This window comes from Seriola aureovittata, chromosome 7 (genome assembly GCF_021018895.1).
Source record: "Seriola aureovittata isolate HTS-2021-v1 ecotype China chromosome 7, ASM2101889v1, whole genome shotgun sequence".
Taxonomy (NCBI): Eukaryota; Metazoa; Chordata; class Actinopteri; order Carangiformes; family Carangidae; genus Seriola; species Seriola aureovittata.
Window position 1 is genome coordinate 2,984,576 of NC_079370.1, and position 16,526 is coordinate 3,001,101.

The following is a 16,526-nucleotide window of genomic DNA, read 5'->3' on the forward strand; positions in this document are numbered from 1 at the left end:
TTCTAGGGGGGAACAATCATTTACTTTGGAATCAATAACTTTAACGTGCTCTGATATTTTACACCACAACAAAGCAACAGCAACAACAACAACAACGCTCTTAAAGAAGTGTCAAAATGTTCCATCAGGCATAAAACTAATAAGACACAGTTTTAAAGGGTAATTTAAAAGAAAACACCTGCACTATTAGAAAAAGGTCACCTGAGTAAACTACCCGTTAACAAATACCAAATAAACACTTTAAAGTGATTTCCGAGAGAGGAACAACGTATTTAACAAGTAAAGCACCGTAAAACTAAAAACAGTGAAGTTAACAGATGGATGAAGGGTTTACACTGTCACTGTTTTCCATTGTTTTTGACAAACTGCAGGAGAAACTGGATTATGTGTTTGTGTGTTGCCTTTGTGTTGGGATTAGGGACGCTGCCACAAAGCATCTGTAAATCACACATTTTAGTGACATCACAGGCTTAACCAGCTATTGTGGAAATGTGTGTTTCCCCTTCTTACTTGGAAAATGGTGACGTCTACTCGGATTTCTTTTATCCTTCCTGGATCCTTTATATTGTGGAGATATAAATGATTTCCACATAATATTATTTGTCTTTTCATATTGGACTTTAAATGAACGCATTTGTCATATATACTCCAACAAAATGCATCATCTCATCTACAGCGGATAGAAATATTGTCCATGACATTTATTTTTATAGCTTCAATTACTTTACAAAATAAAAGATTTGCACCCAAAACATATGAAGATGTTTTACAGTCTGACAGTAAATACAAGTACAGATGAAATTATTAGTCAAAAGCTTTGGTAACTGTTTTGATAATTGTGAAATGTATTTTTTACTTTCATAGTTCATGTCTCTAATGTCAAGATTTGGAGCTTTTCTTTTAAATTGTTTCAATATTTTTATTTCTTTATTCATTTAAAAACTTTTTTTTTCAGACATAACTGCATTATGGAGATTTCCCTTGTGATGTCATCTCTCACTGTTTCCACAACTTTTATTAATCAAACGATAAATTAAAATAATCGTGAGCTGCAGTAGTTTAAAGCTCGTTCCACAACTACAACAGTAAAATCCTTTAATTAATGCACGAGTAATGAAAATCAAATGACATAATATATAATAGTTAAACAGTTACAGGGGCTGTTTTTCTAAATTGAAAAAGTTTTATGTTTAACACTTTTAAGTTAATTTTCCTGAAAATATAAAAGTAACATCTTCAGTCCAGGAGTATTTGAGGTTTTTGGACTTTTCCACACACAAGCTTTCTTCTTTATCCTGTCACCTGTATTTCAGGCTTTGAAGAGACGGCATGTCATGAATACAAGGATTTTTAAATATTAAAAAATATGATTACAAGAGAAACAAAATGATTGAACGCTTTTAGCAAGGCAGTGTAATTGACGTTCACATTTAACTGAATAATAAAGTCTCAAATTAGCACTTTGCATTGTAGGTGCAGTAAGATTTGCACATTTACTGGCTGCAGAATAAAACGGTTGAGATTTTGGACCGAGACTGAAAATCTAATTTTAGGTCAAAGATTACTTTCTGTATTTCTACATCCAGTTGAAGCGCTGGTGTTTGCGCGGCACGTGATGGAGGGAAAAGATGTTCTTGGTTTGGTTGTTTTGCGTCTTAGCTGCTTAGCCCTCTGATTGTAGCGTGCGTGCGTGCGTGTGTGTGTGCGCGTGTGTGTGTGTGCGTGCATACATGAAGGGGGAATGATGAGAAAAACACGTGTCCTGTCGCCGTTTAAAACCTAATCCCAGCCGGGCCACTGCTGTAATCTGGCGAGAGGGGGGATTTCTCTGTCCGGCAGATTGACCATGAGGATGTTATTGAGAGGGATGAGGGGCCAAAGGGTGATTACTCCCCCAGCGGGATGGGAAGAGAGGGGGGTTGGGGGGAAAGGACCTTTTTTGTGTGTGTGTGTGTGTGTGTGTGTTTGTGTGTGTGTGTGTGTGTGTGTGCACCAGACGAGCAGGGCATCAAGCACTGTGGGAACAATGATGGTGCAGACTCAGCTCAGAGCCTCGTTTCATGTGAGGCGAAGCTAATTTTCAGATACTGATCACTGGGATCTGGATTTTCAACCTCACTAACAAACCAACGTCCATCACTCAGCACAGAATACAAACACACAAGTTCAATATTTTAAGTCCTAAAACTCACAGTCACACAATCACAGTCTTATTGGTGAAGCTGCAGCCTTTCATATCATTATTATGTGTGTGTCGACTCAAGCAGTTACAGAGGGAGACATTTTTAGTTTTTGAAGACTGTCTTGCTAAATTAAGAAAAATATGTAGTTTCACAAAATGTAAATGCTCCAGTAAAGTGCAGTAGCACATTCATTTTGCTGCTTTCCACTGCAATTCATGTTATGAATTAATGTAAAAGTTATTATAATGATGAAACCAATGGTAAAAAAGAGCTTTACATAAAAATAATAATACCAGCTAAATTAAATATTAGTTGAATATAAAAAAAAAGTTTTAAGAAGCGATTTAAAAGAATACAGTGATTTGATGAGTCCTGAGTATTTAAAATAAATGATCCGTGACTGAACGCTGAATAAGAGACACATTGAAGTTCATCAAAACTTTAAAATGCTGGTGTGATATTAAGAAACTACAAGATCTGGCGTGCTCGACCCCGTGTCTGAGAAGTATATAGGGTGTCCAACCAAAAAGTCACAAACACTAAAGAAGACAGTTTGTGATATTACGAAATGATTGGGTTTTTTTTTTTATAGCAACAAATGGCATTTAAATACCTGTAAGTGCACAAATCCAGTAGTTTTCTGTAAAGTGAACGATGTTTTTTCTAGTACGACACTGAGCAGATGTGTTAGTGAGAATGGTGAGCGGCGGGGAAACTGAAAGGGATGTTGTCTTGCATTCTCACAGTCTGTTAATCTGGCACTTGATGCACATTTTGGTTCATAATTAGGAGACACACACACACACATATGTCGCTGCTGCTCAGTGTAAACAGATTTAACCCAAAATACAGAGATAATGTTGATAATGTGTTTCCATTTAAGACGGCCGGTCGGGAGTAGCTCTGTAGCTGCTGTGGGGAGTGTGTGTCTGATTATCTTGCAGACAACCAGGAATTCAAACAGGCAGGCGTCCAGTCTTCAGTCTGACTCCGAAGCCTCCGAGCTACTGCTTTCCTGGACCGGTTTCCAGAGGAGAGAAGGCAGGCCGGCCGTCTGCCAAACACGCTACCAAAACGGACCAATTTGCATTTTGCTGATGCTCTTACTGAAAATATCTTGACAGGGAGCGAGGAAGAAGGGGTCGAGTGTTTTTACTCAAGGGCTTTTTTCTTTCTTTTTTTTTTACTTGACCTTTCACTTACGAGACAGTCTGTTTACAGCCGCCCACGATACTGCTGATTCAGGCATGTATGGATTTCGCAGTCTTTAATTCTGACCGTCTCTTCCTCTCACATTCAAATGATGGATATGATGCTGACAGAGGAGGGAAACGTAACTGTGTCTGCTGAAGTTTGCTCTCGTGTCTGTGTTTGCTCAGTAAAGCAAACGACGGGATGAAGTCTGCATGTAAAACTAGTTTTCTTCCGTCGGCTTGTGTCACAACTGAGAGGCGGAAAGAGCTCAGGAAGACGCTTCATAAGACTTCATACACATCTGGACATATTTCAAAACTCTATTCTCATTATCTGTTAAATTCAACCAGCTCTTATGATCCTTGTTTACTGGATATTAAATATATTGATGACTAAAAGCTGAGCTCTCGTCTGTCCAGAAGGGATTTGTAGGTGTCATATCAATGAATTTTAAGAGGATTGAGGTTTTCTACATGAAAAATATTCAACAAAATCATATATTACTACTATTAAGATCCTTTACTTAAGTAAAAGTGAAAAGTATTGACAGGTCAATTTACCTACATCCTCATTTTGCAGAAAAAACGACACCACTTACATCAATCCACAAATAAGGACATGTGAGTCAGGTCGTAATAACAATTGTTATTCTTCGCTTCCTGCAGTACCGGTAACACCTGTGTGCCAAGGCTATGTGGAGGCGTCGCTGAGTCAGCCATGACGTCACCAGCATCAGACTCTTGCTGTGTCTCAGATGCTCTCAGTTCAACGCATGGATAGAGGTTGTGACTCAAATGCAGTGGAGACTAACTCCCTGAAAACCTCATTTAACCTCATGTGCAATAATCGTCTTTTTTGTTTTTAAGTGAAAGCAAAAAGATCTCAATGTTACTGTGATATGAATTCATTAATTGGACTGATTTCATTGGCAAGTTCTCATTAAAATGAGGATGCTTTTGTGAGAGGAACAAGTCATATGTCACAGTGTGGATAGGCACTGTGTGTGTGTGTGTGTGTGTGTGTGTGTGTGTGTGTGTGTGTGTGTCCGTGTCCTCACTGCGTCACCATGTGTGATCGTTCAGCAGCCAGCTGAGTTTAATCTCCCTCTTCTTGTTCACAGCCACATTTTGCATCTTTGTGTTGACATTCGACTTGTGTTTCGGTCGCTGCTCATTCCATCAGTTGCATCCGTACTTGGACGCCTCAGTTCTGCAGCGCCCCCCCCCCCCCCCCCCCCCCCGCTGGTGCACAGTATAAATGACTGAACAAAGCTTCAGTGGGTTTTGATTTCATTTTTATGCAGCTGGAGCAACTTAAACAACTGTCTCATCACTCTGAGCTTCACCTCTTCCTCAACTAAAGCCACATAGAGAAGTCTTGATAAAGTCACACATGAACTTGTGTGCACACTAAGTGTTTGTGTGTGTGTGTGTGTGTGTGTGTGTGTGTGTGTGTGTGTGTGTGTGTGTGTGTGTGTGTGTGTGTGTGTGTGTGTGTGTGTGTGTGCACGCACATATATTTCCCAGAATGTTTCATAATTAACATGGCTGCTCCCTCCGGCCTCTCACATCTGCACTGAATCTGCCACTACTGATGAGCTTTACACTTTACGGCTCAACCGTTCCCTGTGACTCTCTGTTAGTCTCTCTGGATTTTGTCAGTCAATCCCTCCACTCCCTCCAGTTTTACCTCCTTTTGACAGTCCCACACACACACACACACACACACACACACACACACACACACACACACACACACACCCCAGCAGTTCAAGGGACAGAAAAGCCGACCGTTCAAATACGACAGCTACTGGATGCATGGCAATAACCGGTCCTGAGAGATCCAACCTGAAAGGGACCTGAGGAAAGCCAGAACACTGACTTAAACAGAAGAGAGTTGAACCCGGTTCAGACTCAACGGAGCAGCAGTAGCCTCACACATCCGTCACTCATTACTGTTAGGGCAAAATAGAACGAATACTTCTCCCAACATGAAATGTTCCACCGTGAAACACTGCTCAGGCTGGATGAAGCAGGGGAAATGAAATTGTAAATTCAGTCTGATCATCGAGCTTTGATGCGTCACCCTTTAATAAGCAGCGGCGTTCAAAGATCAACTACGTGTCATTTTTCCTGCACGTCAGACTTGACACTGATTAGAAAATAAAAAAGAAACTGATGATTATGACTCACAGTCTGATCAGACTTAATAAGCACTTTGATCCTCTCTGGTATAAAATGAGACAGACTCGAGACCCACAGCAATAAGAAGGGACTCTGCCTGGATCCAGTTCGACAGAATATAGTTTGGACCTGACCACCCCGGGGTTTTATATTGGAACCAAAACAACTAAATTACCACTCATCTATAACTCATCATGCGTTATTAGAGACAGGTGTAGACTATAGCGGAAACCTGGACTCAAATAAAATGGAAGAGGATAAATATAGTAGACTATTCACATGGGGATGTGATAGTAGTATTAGTGATGATTGCTGATGTTTTCAGAAATGGCGGAGGCCATGGAAGTTTATTTTTCGTTGGATGATAAGTTAATATATTGTCATTTTAGGCGTAAATAGTTTTCCTTCTTAATTTTATAATATGTCTGAAGAAAATGTTTTATACACAACGGCCTCATCTTTTCCCTCTGTTAATGCATTTCCTGCATTACGTTGCCCGACTGCTAGCTTGCTAAATTGTTAGCCTCTGTGGTTTTCTAGATGCCGCCCAAATAGCCGTTGCCTAGCACCAGTGCTTTCAGGACATACCACCTTAAACCCAAAGCATGTCGTGTACGTGTCTTGTAACCACGAGCTTGTGAGTTCCATCTGAAGGCGGCATTAGTAAATAGAGAATGAACGCTAGCGCTTATTTTCTTTTTGCTCCACCAGTCGTTGCTTCAATGTGAGTAAATAGTAAAAAAGTAAACAGCTTCAGTGTTAACACACACTCTGTAGGGGTAACAGTGCCACTACAATCCCACTGTGTTTTTACATGCTCATTGCTCATGAAGGATTCAATTTGCAGGTTTTCAGCGACTGTGAATCACTGAATGCATCTAACTGTGTGTGTGCGTGTGTGTGTGTGTGTGTGTGTGTGTGTGTGTGTGTGTGTGTGTGTGTGTGTGTGCGTGCGTCTTAAATCCTTCAGCAGATACAGCGCCGCAGGTGCTTGGTCTTTGTAGAGGAGCCTGTTGCTATAGCGATGGCTCCATAGTTACAGTCTATGAGCCTGTGGCACCCTGCACTCTGTCAGGCAGGTAGGTGCATGAGGCCACTGGCTCAGTAATGACTGTAGATGCTTTGCAGCCGTGACCCTAACACCTGCAGCATCATGTTTTGTTGCTTGGTAACAGCTTGTGTCCAGGTTTGTTTCCTGTCAGAGTTGACATTTACAAAACCTGCAGTTGGACAAAAAAAAAATTGGACCTATTTAAAATTAACATTTCAGCAGTGAGTTAGCCAATAATGTACTCAATCTAGTTTAAAAAAGATTTTATCTCAAGAAATTATAGGAATGGAAATCCAATCTACACTCTCACTGCATCCTATTTCAAAATTTAAATGGCAGGAAAATTAAACTGTTCCTCAACCGGCTGAGGTCAGTCAAGGTAGTGCCTTCTGCTTTGGGAACCACAGTATAATATGTGCTACTGCATGTACATATCATTTCTAACCTTCTCACTAGCCTGAGCTGTTTGTTGTAGCTGTGTTTTGTGTGACAAAAATGTATTAGCTAGGCAGCTAGCTAGTATTAGCTAGCTAGTATTAGCTAGCTAGCTAATACTAGCTAGTATTAGCTAGTATTAGCTAGTATTAGCTAGGCAGGTAGGAAGTGTCAACTGTCATATTTGAAAACTATTTAAGGTGTAATGTCTAGTTTAACAGGCTGTTAGCTGAACAACTCAAACCACTGACACACATAAGTCACATCCTCTTATTTAAGTTGTTTGCTTTGCAAAGTTTGTTTCGGTGATTATCTCCATTGCTAACAAGACACAAGATGTAAATACGGCAGTTGTAGAGCTGCTGTAACTTCTGACACAAGCTAGCAGTTTTTCCCTGCGTCCCAGTCTCTGTCTTTTAAATCCCTTGAAAAAAATAATCCCAATTTGGGAACATTCGCCCATTATTACAAAATGATAATCCTTGTAGTCACAAGAGTCAAATTGAAATGGTCTAAATATATTTGTAGCAGTTCCATAACTGTTCCTGCTGTGACTGCCTTTTTTTTTTTTTAATTAGCTGAACTGATTGTTTGTTGAACACATTGTCTGTGTTCATTTTTTATTTTGATGTGCCACTTTATGGACATTTGTGTGATTCGTTTTTTTGCCAAGCTGCAGATAATGTGGCAGTTACAAATTCCCAGTGTCTTTCTCCTCTGCTTGGCTGCCTCTAATTATGTTCTGCATGACATGATGTAATCACAACATAAGGTGAACTAACCGAACACACGTGAGCCAGAGTAAATTGATAAAAAAAGGACAATAGATTATTTAATACAGCACTGAACATATGTAGCACACACCTGCACAAAGAGCTGACTCTGACATTCTGACTGTTTCAATATGTCGACATTGCAAACAGCTGATTTTCTACTTTGCAGGTTGTGTGTGGCCATGCATGTTTTCATAGATGACATTTCACTGCTGTGTGTGCATGCATGCTTATGAGGGTATAAACGTTGCCTCTGAGTGTGTGTGTGTGTGTGTGTGTGTGTGTGTGTGTGTGCACGTATAACACAGTCTCAATGCATCCACATTGAATTGTGATGGCTGTTTGCCCTGAGGAAAAGGAAATCAGAAAAGAGATCTCAAAAGTGTTTAATTTATTTCTCCTAGACAACTATGAGATCTGAGAGAAAGCAGAATTAGACTAAAGCTCGATTCTCCCGTCTTCCAGTTTCTCCTCCAGGAGAAAAAGACTCTGATCTGAAAATCTGAAATTGCTCTCCTTTTAAGTTTCAAATGCGATCTCATCAAGCTCTGAAATAATTCTCTGATTTTTCTCAACTTTTGCGACTCTTTCTGATCCCAGGCAGAGAAATCAGAGAAATCTCTCTCTATGAACTCAGTCTATTCTCATCGCAGCCTTTAGTTTCACAAATTCATACATCTCACACTGAGCTCAGACCGAGATAACAAAGATCTCTCTGCAAACACTCACTGAATTCTCCTTCAGACTTAATGTTTTAATCTCAATCCCGCATGTACAGTTGAAGTCAGAAAACACAAAGTTAAAACTCATTTTTAACCACTCCACAGATTTCTTGTTATCTATAGTTTTGGCACGTCTGTAAGGGTTTCTATTTTGTGCATGACACAAGTCATTTTTTCCACCAGTTTCTTTCTGTTTGAGGGACGGGTGTACTTTACAAAATACGTGGCAACATGAGGAAGGAAAACTATGTGGATATTTTTGAAGGAACATTTCAAAACATGATCAAGGAAGTTAAAGCTTGGTCGCAAATGGTTCTTTCAAATGGACGATCACTCCAATCATGCTTTCAAAGTTGTGGCAAAATGCACAAAGCCCTGAGTTCAATCCAATAGAAAATCTGTGCAAAATTGAAAAGGCAATTGCAAGCAAGGAGGCCTACAACCCTGACTCAGTTCAGCAGGTCTGTCAGGAGGAATGGGCCAAAATTCAGCAACTTATTGTGAGGAGCTTGTGGAAGGCGACCTGAGACGTTTGACCCCAGCTCCCCATGTTCCCTCTGTCATTTCACCTTTGTTCCTCAGTGCGTTGAGTGAGTTTATTTCATTGTATTTCCTCAAGTCATGTTTATTTTAAGTAGTACATCTAACCTCCTTGGTTTGTTCTCACACGATTATATATTTAGTAGTGAGAATGTATTGATTGTCCCGTTTGGCTGTTTATTCTGAACATAAACAGACACTAGAACCAAAAGCAGATTTGAAACAGGATTTAATTGTACACATCTCTTTTTTCTTTTCTTTTAATTATATTCTTAAACTGCATTCATGGTGGTCTTAATAAGGTCCTAAAAACTCCATTGGGCACAATGCTGTTACTGTTTGTAAGAGTTAATTTGTAATGTGTGCTTTCTTTTATTCTTGCAGCTCACATCATGCGCTGAGGTGCAGTGGATGGATCGGCATCGGTTGAGAAAACCTCAAGTTCTGTTAGTAAGTTATATGATAAGTTTATCGCACCACAGTGACTCACTATCACCTCTTGATGAGACGGACAGTTCAGGACATCTAGCAGCAGTTACACAGTGAACCTTTTTAAGGCATCTGCAGTCACTTGTTTCTGTCCCATTAACCCCATCACCATTCTGTTCAAATGAATGCATTTTATTAAGCGTTACTGTATATTGGGTAAACTTTGAATAAAGGGCTGATTTGTTTTAGCATTTCTAAGTGTCCTTGATTTTTTGTTTTAATTCATATTTATGTGTTAGGTGAACCTGGATGAAACTAATGCAGTATAATGGAACAGGCCTGTAATAAATCCTCCTTCATGAGAATTATAATGTTCAGTATTTACTGAATCTGTTTGAGAAGTGTTGGTTTATTTTTATGGTCATTGTGGCAGCTGTAATTGTAATTGTGGTAATGTTTAAGTGTACTGGGATATACTGAGAACTGTTCCTAATATTTTGTCATATCTAATTCCTATAAAGGGATGGACAAAATATTAGGAACACCTCTCAGTATAGTGTTAGTTTATATATAGCAGCTCTAGTGTCGCTCAGTTTCATTTACAAAGGAGAATAAAAGGAGCCATTAAAAACACAGAATCAAGTTCAGCAGGGTTTCTCCTCAAGTCTCAAGTACGACTCCTGTTACTAACTGTCATGTCTCACCTTTTATCCTTGTCAATTTTAGGAGAAACATGTAAGAAGCATGAGACAAAATAGAAACTAAAATGAGGCTGAAAAAAGAATCTCAATTTTGTCTCCTGAGCTGTAGAAGAGGAAGATTTGAGCCGTACAATTTTGCTCTGGGTGTGTGTGTGTACAATCATTCTAGCGTTAATACGCGTATGTGTCAATAAGTATGTAAGTGTGTGTCGGTGTGTGCGAGTGCGTGTCATAAAAAATGGAGAAGGCTAAAGTAGGCCAGCGGTTCACAACACCACAGGGGCTTGTGGGCTGAAGGAGCCACACAAAGACACCTCCCTTCCCTCCCACTCTGCCCTCCTCTTTGTCTGCATCCCCTCCTCTCCTGCCTCCTTCTTCCCTTCCTCATGTCTCCTTTCCTCTCTCCTTCCCTCCTCTTAAGCATCCTGTCCTGGATTGCACGACTCTGCTGTATTACTCAGGGTGGCTGTTGGTGGTTTGATCCCGGGCTCCGTCTGTCTTCATGTCAGAGTGTCCCTAAGCAAGACATTGGACTCGATACTGAACCTTAAAAAGCACCTTCTGTCTGTGTGTGTGTGTGTGTGTGTGTGTGTGTGTGTGTGCGCTCACTCCATACTGTTGTAGACTAATTAAAAAATGGAGCCAACACATAAGTGCCAAAAACTGCAGTCCCTGAACGGCCACTTGAGGCTGGCTCCAAAAGTTAGTCAATCCCCTTTATAGCTAATTTTCCCCGTCTGCACAGGACTGAATTTCCATATAACTCACTCGTTAAAATTTTTATTAAGGCTTAAAGTTGTGCATGATTGAGGGCGTGGCTGCTTTGAGTGGCAGGTGGGTGCTGTCACAGTTGGCTAGCCGCTAGCTGTCTGCTAGGTGACAACTAACTAGCTAATTCGAGTCACTGAACGTGACCTCTCAACCATATCTGTGGTGTTGGTCTATCTGTGGGAGAATTTTCATGTAAATATTGGACAAATAATATTTCATCTTGTGCGGCTAAGTGACTAAAAAGGTGAGGAGGTCTGTGCTTCTGTATTTTGAAGTGAGTGAAATCATAGTGTCATTTTACTTAGCACTAATTAGCCAGTATCTGTGTCTATGCTAACGATATCTGGCTTGTTAGCTTTGCTCGTTAAGTAGCCAGCAAATGAATAAGCCTTCGGTTAGCCTTCGAGCAAAACACCTAGACATCATTAGCCAGCTGCGCTAACAATGCTAACAGGAGCATATGCTTGCCACAGTTATTAAACGTCCCAACTCTTTGCCTATTTTTGGATTAGCTGGGAGTTAGGTGAAGTCAGACACTGCCAAGATGGCGACGGTGGAGCAGCCCATGCTGAGCTTCAAAACTGCTCTTCAGAAACCTACAGGTGACGTCCCGGAGCCTACGTCCTTCTTTATATACAGTTTATGATTGTAGATTATACTTTAATTTATTATTATTTTTATTTTATTTTATTTTATTTTATTTTTTTTTACCCATATTGAGATTCGTACACAAAGTGCTAGAGTGTTTCTTCCTCTTGCTTTAAAGGGCATGTAATGTATTATACCATGGTGTAAAACAGGCAGTGCATTAAAACATAAACACGTTAAACACAAACCTGATCAGTGCTGTGTCTCACATGACTCACTTTAACTTTCCTGTGAGTCCAGTAACTGACAAAAAGCCTTAACCGTGTCCAACAAAAAAATGTGTTCTTGATTGCAACTGATCATAATAATGTCATCATCCTCCACATATCACATACAGGACAATATCAGTTGCGCATAAAATTACATCTCTCAATTTTAATGACTCTCCCGTATAAATGTCAGAACTGTTCTCGGTGTATCGACACGGACAAATGTGAATAACTAACACTGAGAGTTATGGCTGATTTTCCACAGAACAGAAAACACATGGATCTGACTGAAATGTACAGCAGGGTCCAAAAGTCTGAAACCAGTTTATATTTTTTTGTTTTATGTTGTTTGTTTTTATGACTTTGTAGAGAATACTTTCCAGTAAAGTGTGTTTGTTCAATGATAGGGCAGTTACATATGTAAAATAAAAATAAAAAAGGCCTTTATGTTCTTTAACACTGTATGTACAGTAGATGTAGATGTGGATTTCACTTCCTGTTGAATATAAGAAAACCAAAAACAACAGGTTGCTGCAGACAGCATGTCATTTTGCAAACAGCAACATTTCAAACATCTATATGTTTATTATTATTCTTTAATTCTAAACTACTGAACAATAGAGAGAATAAAAGAACGTCGCATCATAATAGAATTTAGAATTTAGAAGTAGAACTGCAGGATAGAAAAAGAGACGCAGTTCATTTCAACTGGCTTCACATCGTGTGAAAAACCAGCAAGAGGATCAACTTCAACATTTCAACTACAAGAAGATCTTTTGTTTAGAATATATATACAGATGTAAAAACATCTCAACAATCGAGTGACAACATGGTAAGTAGATTAAATTGGTTTGTTTCAGTGCAAATCAGTCCCAAATACAAGGAAGCTGAACTGGTTGCAATGTAAAATAATATAGTTTAGTTCCATTTTAATCATGTGAGTCAACATTTACTATATTTAAGGAACAGTGAGCAGAGATAAGTCGAGGTAGTTGCACTGTATCGTGACAACCAAAGTTTATAATGTAAGTTTTACAGTATGTATTTATATAGTCAGCTGAAAAACAAATTTGCAATGGCTTTTGAACAGATGCTGTATGAAAAGAGATGAGATCAAGGGTCAAAAAAGCAAGACAATTAGATTTATCAATTTGAAATCAGTGGGAGTAAAAATGTTGTGTTCACGTGAAATTTTCAATCAGCAATCGTTAGTTCTCAGTTACAAATTAAAGTCACTCATTCAAAATTTTACTCAGCATCAACTTAAAGTACCAAAGAATTAGCCCATTTTGGAATAATGTATATTCAAGTATTGATTAATTTTAATTTTAAAACTGGTAAAGGTGAAGCTAATTTGAATTACTTATCACACTGTTAGCTGGTGACGTTCTCCCTGGAGCTCATTAACGTCTTATCTTCAACTATAACAACACACATCATCCTTCATCTGTTGATTGCATTTTGTATCATTAATGTGAATCTGTAAAGTAACTCATAACTAAACTTACAAAGTAAATATAGTAAAAAAAAAATACAATATGTGCCTTTAAATTGTGGTACAGTAGAAGAGTGAAGTAGCACAAAATGGAAATATTCAGGTACAAGAAACTTACTATTTCTACTCCTAACCTATTATTTGATTCACGCTCCATAAAAGATCTTGACAAATCAAATCCTTTATATAAACTCTTTGTTGTAAAGATGTGTACAATTGCTGGTGTCCTATTGTATGAGACAAAGTGTGACTTAATGTTGCGCCTTTCTTTCCCGCTCTCCTGTAGACGACAAATTATCGGGATCAACATCATTTTCCTTCATCTGAAGAAGAGAAGAGAAGCTCGTCAGTCTCCTCTTCTTCAAGTGATGAGTCCCAGGCCTTCCTGTGTGTCCTCTCCTCCCCCTCCTCTGACTACTTGGTGCAGTCTATTGTGGGAGAGGGCGTGTTTGGAAAAGTGGCCAAGTGTGTTAAGACAGCCACCAAGGAAACAGTGGCTGTGAAGATAATCAAGGACAGCAGCTTCACACCTGAGGTGCAGTGCGAGGTAGGTTACCAGTTAATGTGTGTTAGAGTTTAATTGGCACAAAGCTTCGACAGAACTTTACACTGTGTTCACTTCAAGTCTAACATCTCACATGTTCCCCAGCTGACCATCCTTGAAGAACTGAGGGCTTTTGATTCAGACAGATTCAACTTTGTCAGATACAACGATGCTTTTTTTGACGGACAGAACATTTGTCTCGAGTTTGAAATGCTGGACAAAAGTCTGAGTGATTTCCTGGAGGAGAGACCTTCCTATTGTCTCTCTGTGAAGGAGATTCGCCCAATCCTGCATCAGGTAGGTGCCACACACCTGAGCTGTACCACTACAGGCTAATGTGAAGGGCGTACAGGAACTGTTGCACGTGTCACACATGCAGTGTATGCATAAGGTTTACGACACAAAATCCTTAATCATTTTTAAAACAATGGGGCTTTCTGTTTCTAGGCAGCAACTGTTTATGTTGTCAGCTAAAATGACAACTGTCACCAGCAGATTTTATCAGCTGTAGCTCGCTATTGATCAAGCTAACAAAAGCTGCAAGCACTGGTTGAATATACCACCTCCAACTGACTTTTTTATGTCACCAGCTGATGATAGTAGTTACTGGTCGTAACTACAGCTCTATGAGTAACTGCAAGCCCAGCTGGGTGACACATGCACTGCGGTCCTATGAGGAAGTCACTATTATTTTGTGTAGTGGGTTGACAAACATCCTTACTATCGTATTGGACTGAACAGCAGCTGACCCTCTACTGATTTATTCATGACTTCAGATGGCCACTGCACTGCAGCTCCTGAGGAGCCAAGGAATTGTGCACGCGGATCTCAAGCTAGACAACATCATGTTGGTGGACCATGTAAACCAGCCGCTCAAGATTAAAATCATTGACTTTGGCTGGGCCCGTTATGTGTCACAGACAGCCAGGGGCTCATACCTACAGCCACGCTACTACAGGTAAGTAACTGACAACAAGACAGAGTTCTGCTTTAAAGATTTTACAACCAAAACTGCCAAATATATCTTTAGAAATAATCTGATGCTAATTAATGTCCTCTTTTAAGGTCTCCAGAGGTCATCGTGGGGCTTCCCTTCACAGAAGCCATAGACATGTGGTCACTGGGCTGCATTGCTGCAGAGCTGTACTTGGGCCACGTACTGTACCCTGGAAGTTGCGAATACGATATGGTCAGTATTTCAATTTAAGTATATTAAAAATATTTTTGAGGGTTGAAAAAGCTTAGAAATAAATAATATAAGTAGAATAACCTCATAGAGCATTCACCACACAGCAAGATTGAGTTTCTACTGCATCATGGTTTGAATCCAGCCCAGCAATCTCTACTGTCTCTATTAAATAAAGCAGAAATGCCAAATAAAAATTGATTTAAAAAATGCTCATAATTTAAATTAATTTTGCATTAAAACAATATTTTAAAGGAGTAGTTCAGCGTTTGGCAAAATATGCTTATTCGCTAAATGAGAAGATTCTGCAAGTTAAAACTAGAGATTATCTTAGTTTAGCTTAGCATAAAGCCTGAAAGCATTGGGAAAACGGCTAACCTCACTTACCTGACAAAGTTGCAGGACATAAAATTGTTGTTTTTACAAAATGCTAACTAATTAGCATATTGCATCTCAGGCAGGAAATTAAAAACAACAATATGTGGTCTTAGTGGTAGAACTATTTCTGGGTAAGAGATCTAGGCTAGTTGTTTTCTCCAACTTCCTGTCTTTATGCTAAGCTAAGCTAACTGCCTCCTTGCTCTAGCTCCATACTTAACTCACATACATGAGAGCCGTGTCAATTCTCATCCTACAATTTACTTTCGCGATTTTCTTAAGCGACACTATGGTACAGAAAAATCTTAATATCTTTCATATGTACCAAGTGTAACTGACTTTGTGAGTGTGTTGTGTGTTGCAGTTACGACACATTGTGCAGACTCAGGGTCAGCTACCGCAGCAACTTCTCAACGACGGAGTCAAAACCAGGAGGTTTTTCCAGAGGAACAGATGCCGCAGACGTCAGTGGAGATTAATGGTACGAACACTCAGTGACTTTCTTTTTTATCTTTGTCCCTCCATTAGTCTGTCTCTTTCATCTTGTGTTTGGGACACATTAGCTAAATCAGATATTATCTCTCTTTAGACCCCGTTCGAATATGGAGAAACCACCCTGACAGAGAACTACTTCAACTCCCTGGACGACCTGGAGAACGTGAGATTTTCAGCTTAAAAAATGAAAAATATTTGGTGTAGAGATTTCCTTGAGACGGTGAGATTTTAACGACCTTTGTGGTTTTATCTGCTTCAGGTCAGACCACCCTGTCATCTCGCAGATGAAGACACCATGGCAGAAATCAAGGACCAGAAGAGCTTTGTGGATTTGCTGAAGGAGATGCTTCATCTGGACCTCAATGAACGGATAACACCCAGCCAGCTTACTGAGGACCCATTCATCACCATGAGCGACCTCGCCGAGAGCTACCCCAACAGCTTCTAGTAAGTCCGCGTTAAGGTGCTGTGTGTAGAATCTCTGATGGTGTGGATGGATGTAGTTGCTGAAGTCAATGATTCCTTTTCTTCCAGCGTGAAATCGTGCTGTGAAGTGATGGAGGTGTGTCGGGATCAGGGTCTGAGATCC